This window comes from Cryptotermes secundus, unplaced genomic scaffold (genome assembly GCF_002891405.2).
Source record: "Cryptotermes secundus unplaced genomic scaffold, Csec_1.0 scaffold279, whole genome shotgun sequence".
NCBI classification, from domain to species: Eukaryota; Metazoa; Arthropoda; class Insecta; order Blattodea; family Kalotermitidae; genus Cryptotermes; species Cryptotermes secundus.
Window position 1 is genome coordinate 81,625 of NW_019726227.1, and position 7,128 is coordinate 88,752.

The window sequence follows — 7,128 nt, forward strand, 5'->3', positions numbered from 1 at the left end:
ACACACACACACACACACACAAGTTAATAATAATAACCCAATTCTTACTTATTTGTGTGGCAGCTCAACATCCCAATAATAATAATAATAATAATAATTCAATTCAATTCGTGTTTATTTATGTGCAAACTTAACAGCACAGTGGCCAATTACAAAGTTAGCACGAGTACATAGAAATACACAAAAATTAAAGAGCAAAATAAAAAATATGACAGTCTACACAGTATCAATAAATTAGTAACAATTCCAAGAAAAGAAAACAAAAAAATAAAATAATTTAGCCTTAACAGGCGAGAAAAATAAAATAAGTACATTTCGAATGGTTATTCCATTATGTGATGAGAAAGGACAATACACATACATGCACAATAATTCAGTTCATGTTTACTTACATACAAACTTAATAGCACACAGGCCAGTTAAAAGGTTAGTATGAGTACCTAGAAATACACAAAAATAATTAAAAAGCAAAATACAAAATTTGAGAGTCTATATAATGGCAATAAATTGATAATAATTTCAAGAAAAATTAAAGTTAACAGGAGAGAAAAATAAAACAAGACAAATATATGTACATACACAGGCCGTGCCATAGCTCAAGCGGTTAGTAGCTGGCTTCCCACCTCGGCAGCCTGGGTTCGAGCCAGGGTCCAGTCAAATGGGATTTGTGGTGCTGGGGTGGGTTTTCTCCGAGTACTTCGGTTTCCCTGCCAATCTTCAGTCTGCCAAATTCTGCATCATCATAATCACTCAGGGCACGCTACAGTAGACCAATCAGTGGGCACTGTGCTGAGTGGACCCGGTTGGACTCCACCCCACCACTAAGTGAATTTAATTTAAATTTTACATACATACACACACACACACGTAATATTAGAAGTATTATCAAATATTATTAAAAATTTTAGGTTCAATGTGATTGACAGAAAATGTTCCGATTGCAAATATGCCGAGATCTTTATCCACCGTGTTGGCAGCATAGGCGCATCGAGCAGAAGGACAGTGTTTATTAGAGGGACAAACACCAAACAATGAGAAGTCCCTAAGATTGCTGGGAGGAACACAAAGGCTAAAATTTTCCAAAAGAGAAGCACAGGGTTTAAGACGAAAGACCTGAACAAAAATAAGTGCATCAAGGTGATGTCTGTTTAAGTAAAGAATGTAGACTTAGTTTCTCTAAAGCATCAGTATAAGATGGAATATGAGGGAAAAAACGATAAAAACAGATGGACACAAACTTCTGCTGGATGTGCTCAAGCTTACTGGCATCAATCAATGTGATGGAGTTCCAAACTACTGAGGCATATTCCAACTTGGACCTGACTAAAGTAAAGTATAGTACATACAGACTCTCCAGGGAGGAAAACCTGTAGGTAATGGAGCGAATAAGGCCTAAAAGCTCTATGCATTCAGAATATATGTAATTAACATGTGTGAAAATATAGCTTTGAATCAAAGAGAACACCCAGGTCATTAATACGCTGGTGCGTATAATGATAGCATGACAAAGCTGATATTCATAGCTCAGAAAATTTAGCATTTTCTGTGACAGAACTATGTCAATATTCCCATTGTTGTATGTTGCAGTTCTCGTAGGCAACACACATTTTGATGGAGTGTGGTATGGGAGTTCCATAATGAAACCTGTCTAAAACATTATATCAGCTTCCACTTTGGTTGGTCTGAATTACTTTCATGTATGTCTTACAGAAGTATTAGAAGTTACAAACGTTTGGTAAAGTTTTTGTGTATATGTAAAATGGACTCTGTATGGTTGCAACTTACCTCTCTTTTACTATTTTTATCGAGTAAAGTACAGCCAATGATATCTCTTTCCCAAAACTTATCCTATAAACTGTGGCTCTCATATCTGCATACAGTGTCAGCATATGACAATTTGGATTAACTGACAGTGGACTATTCTAAACACCTTGAAAACTAAACTTGAAAAACTGTTGTCTTCTTAGATGTGAGGTCATGTAGACTGGTAGAATGTTACCACCACTTTGGAGGAACATGTAAAGTGATAAGACCCTGAAGATGGAGGCCTCACATTCCTCAGAGATGTTGGTAACATTCTACCAATGTACATGGTGTCACGTCACAGAAGGCTGAAATCTTTGTGTTTACAGGCATATTCCTATGGATGATCTTAGCCGAAGACTTGCCCACTTAGAGAGAATATATTGTAATTGCACATACAAGGAGTACACAGTCATGAGTAGATAACAGTTAGTTTTGATTTGACATGAGAGTTAGGTGTAGGAATTGAGAACTGACAGTTGCGTGTTATGTGTTTGTCGATACTTTGAATTGGATGGTGACAGTGAGGAGGCTATGGCTGGTTCATTCACTGTATCCCAAAATTATATAGACTGAAGCAAATATAAACATTCTGATGTATGTGAGGATATTTGGATCCTTCTGGATGGGATATTTCTAATTTATTTTAATAAATTCTCTTCAGAGCTGATTGTGTGTTTGCTTCATGTTTTAGGAAAACCCGTTACGTGTACACTGTAAGGATATCTGTACAGATGCAGATGTGAGGGGGAAATAAGAATTTTACACATTGTTAAGAGTTCTGTTTGATAGATCCATACAGGTTAGTTGACTCCTCTGATGCAGGAGAGATTTATCTCCTATGAGCCTTGCGCTGTCACAGGAAAATGCAGATCAATATATGCAGAACATCAATGTCCCAAACAGAGTTTGAGGCCAACTGTAAGTCACCTGAGACTATGCCTCTATGACAATGCAGCCAGCTGGTTCAGCCTTCATCCTCGCTGATACATATTTCTGCTTTAAAATGTGCTGTCAGGAAGGACTGGAATTGAATGACCCCAGCTGCATCCTGATGGCTTTAATACAACCAATAAAGAAATAAAAACAAGTAACATCCCTGTGCCCAGTGCAGCACTGCACTCAGCATATGTACAGGTTGCAAATAAAATGAAGTATATGAGAACATATAAAACAGCATCTGCAGAAGAGTCACATTGTAAATTCAGTTAACAAATAATTTGAAAATATTTCAGAATTTTAATATGTGGGATCAAAAGCATGAAAAAATAATTGGATTGGGAGTAAATTCTGGAAAATTGTTGTCCTTTTTTAAAAAACCTATCTTGAATATTTCAGAACACCAAAAAATAAAATTCAGTAGCATGTTGAAAGAATACATGTTTGTTGTGTTTATGGAGGTAAGTAAAAATGCTTTCACTTCGATGCATAAAAAGCTGCTGTTGCATTCCCTGTGGACATGAACATGGAACCTTCAGAAGGTAAGTTCGCTGCCCCATCCCTGAGACCCACACATCTACTGGTTGAATTTGCATGTAAAATTATATGTGCAGTGAATTTACAACTGTCCTCAGAGCCTGACTGTTTGAAGAGCCCACTTTATGATCAGAATAAACGTAGAATAAATCCTTACAAGACCAGTCATGTTACACGACTCAATATGAATGATATGTATAAAGCTTAAGACTGGCTGTACCAAACTGTTTATCATGTACTGAATACAGCAGTCATGGCAAACACTGGATGAATGACTGAGCATGACAAACATTAGCTCAGTGGTAAAACACTTGGCTTATATGCATGAGAACATGTGTTCAAGTCCATGTGGAATGGGAATAGAATGAAGTAATGACTCATCATGAAGGGGTGGGGCCAAGTTAATATACATGTAGTCAGTGCTTAATGTACAATTCGCAGGTACAGTAGGAAATGCAAACAAAACCCTGTACTTTTTGTTCCAGTAACCTTCGACAACCTTCAAGAGCACACCACTGCCACAGCCCCAAACTTTTAGCCTGGGATTAGATAGTTTGGCTGCAGATGTAGCTGTATTTGTGAAGAAGGGAATGCAGTAGTCAATCAGCATCAACGGTCAGAGCCAGGTTAATATACATGAATCTAGTGCTAATTGCATGACTCAAAGGTATTGCAAGAAATGTAAACAAACCCCTAAACTGTCTAAACTTGTAACCACCAAAAAGTCTTCAAGAGCTCATTTATAGCTACAGTTTCAATATTTTAGATGAGGATTACAGAGCAATGTTGCAGATGAACGTTCATGTGTTAAGACAGGATATGAGGATAAACTTTGTTTCCTTGATTCTCCATCTGTTCAAGCCAAGTGGTCAATCCTCATTCAGTCAAGTCTTTTAATTTATGCCAAAATGACTGGTCTGAGGAAGATCATTTATTCTGTATGTCTCCTGTGAGGCATCAGCTGACTGGTTGACTACAACCACCTTAATCTCAGGGGTAAAACACCATTTCCATGTGCAGCAGCCCCCAGGTTCAGTCAAGAGGTTTCATGAAGATACTTTTCTTTCATTACTCTACTTGGTATTGGGTCTGAAGCTTGCTTTCAGTGTAAAGCAGATGAGCCAAATGGATGAGATCTGACCAGTTGGCTTCCAAAAATGGCCAATTGAAGAAATGAAGTTCATCCTCATACCCTATCTAGGAGATAAATGTTCAAGTGTGGCAGTGATGTATAATCCTCATCAGAAAGTTCACAGCTTTGGCTTAAAATGTGCTCTTGAAGGTTTTAGAGGTTATAAGATCAAAACAATCAGGGTTATATATACATTTCTTGTATTTTCAAAATATTTGCATTTAGCACTACATTCACATATTTGTAAATGGACTTGGCACCTGACCATTGATGCTTATTGTCTACTGTGTAACTCATTTTTCGGAAATATGGCAACATTTGCAGCCAGATGCCCAGAGCTGCAACATGTCTTGTGTTCTTGAATGTCAAAAAACTGTGGGTTTTGTTTACATTTCTTGCTGTACCTATAGGTAGTGCAGTTGGCACCGAATTCACGTGGATTTATGTGCCCCCGCCCCTTAATGTTGGTTGGCTACACAGGCCCAGTCATTGTTTGGAGGGGGGTGGCAGATGATAACTCCTTTCCCCCCCCTGGAGGCGTGGTTTCGTTTACTGTACCCATAGATTGTGCAGTAAGCACTTAAGCGGCCCCGCCCCTTAATGCTGATTGGCTACGCATTACTCATGGTCGTGTAACTGCCGCATGTTCGTGTTCCTGCCGCGGTGCATCGGAAAGTACCGGGTTTTTGTTTACATTTTGCCGCGGTGCAACGGAAAGTACCGAGTTTTTGTTTACATTTCTAGCTGTATGGACTCGCTGAAGGCGGTGCTAACATAAAGTTCCGGGGTGCTAACAAAAAGTACCGGGGTTTGTTTACATTTCTTGCTGTATGCACAAAATCTGCAAAAGTACTGCCCTGCTTCGGGTTTTCCAAATAACCTCCGGGTTTTCACAAAAACCAATCAGGTTTTCAGAAAAACCTTCCGGGTTTTCCAAGTAACCGGGTTTTGTTTACATTTCTTGCTGTATGCACAAAATGTGCTCAAGGACTGTCTTACTCCTGGTTTTCAGAATAACCACCAGGTTTTCCAAATAACCGAAGACCATTAAAACGAAAAAGTGCCGGGATTTTTAAATTTAATTCCTCATTTGCGATCAATACTGTGCTCCTGAAGGACATTCAAGGTACCAGGTTTTCCTGATAACCGAAGGCCATCAAAACAAAAAATATCGGGGTTTCCTGCTAACCGAAAACCATTAAAACGTAAAGTACCGTTTTTTTAAATTTAATTCCTGATTGCAGAAATTTTGCTCAGCTTCATCCACAGTTTCTGTAGTGTGGTGAAATATTAAAGGAAAAAATCTATTGATGGGGCTGGAATACCGTGGGTGGTAAAATGGTGTGTCTTGAAGACTTTACTCATTACCCATAGAAAACTGCTGTCATCCTTGTTAGTAGCAGCAGTAGCAGCATTACTGCAAAATACTCATTCGTATGTTAGGTTTCCTTTCTACTGACTTACCTGTAGGAATATTTTAATGATACATCAGTCATGGATCAGTAGGTTCTGGGAGGGGAGCATACACAGACAGCAATGTGACCTCACAGTCCTGTTTTAAAGGAAAAAAGCTGTGACATGAGCTGATAAAATATTCTTGGGCTATCAGCCATGTCTGACGATAGGGAGAGAGATGTCCGCGTGTGACATCGGTGATACTTAACCAACTGACATGGCTGAAAGTCAGAGCAGATTTCATCCACTGCAGCTGCCATGGAAGCTTCATATCTTGTGTTTAACGCGAGGTTTACACTGTAGATAAAAGGTAAAGCAGGGTAATTTTATTTCAGATGTACACAGTATTTGTTACATGCCACAGAAAATTGAAAATGTGACTACCCATACATGAATAGCTTATAGCATTTTTTCTGAACAGGTATAAAAAACTGGCACTTTTGATATAATATCACTGTTAGAGACAGAAGTTATGGCTGCCATAGGTATTCTGTGTTCCACGTAGTGATGTGATACAATGGCAAGTGTGCTCTGTACACAGGATGCCACTGGAGGTTAAGCAACAAATATTTAAATATGGATTTCAATTAACATTATGAAATTTACAGTTTCACAATGTGGGATATTTCACTGGGACATGTATGTCTTCTCCTGGTGACAGAGCTTGTACAAGGGCATGCTGAAAGTAATGGCTCCCGATTTTTTTCCATAACAGCAATTTCATTCAAAGAGAAATCGCTACCTTCCTTGAACTTTGTTCCCTATTCTATACAATTACTTCTCAAACAACCACTTCTGCAATCCAGACACAGCCGACATATTTGATGTACAGGTATTCATCAATTAATGCACTAGTTGTATTCCCAAAAGGAGTCACAGGGGGTGAATTGACATAAATGACATCAGGTAGGCCACACTTTCTCTTCTCCCTTTGCATTCCTCCTCCATGCCTGCACAGCATCCTAATCCCCCCTTCTTCCAAACTCTCTTGNGGTCAGCAAGCAGTTCATACTGAAGCAAGTGTTAATAGGTGTAAATTAACTGAATGCATTAAAATGACACAACATGATTCCAACTTGCATATACCAAGGAGTACCTGTACTTCTGTAATTGTGGCATGACAGAACCACATTTTCGCCACTGTCTTATGGAGGCATTACTTTTCAGCATACCCTTCCAGGATGAATGCTGCTAATACCAAAGCCCACCAGTGGACACATCATGATCCACAGTCTTATAACCAATTTTGTCAAGATCTGGTT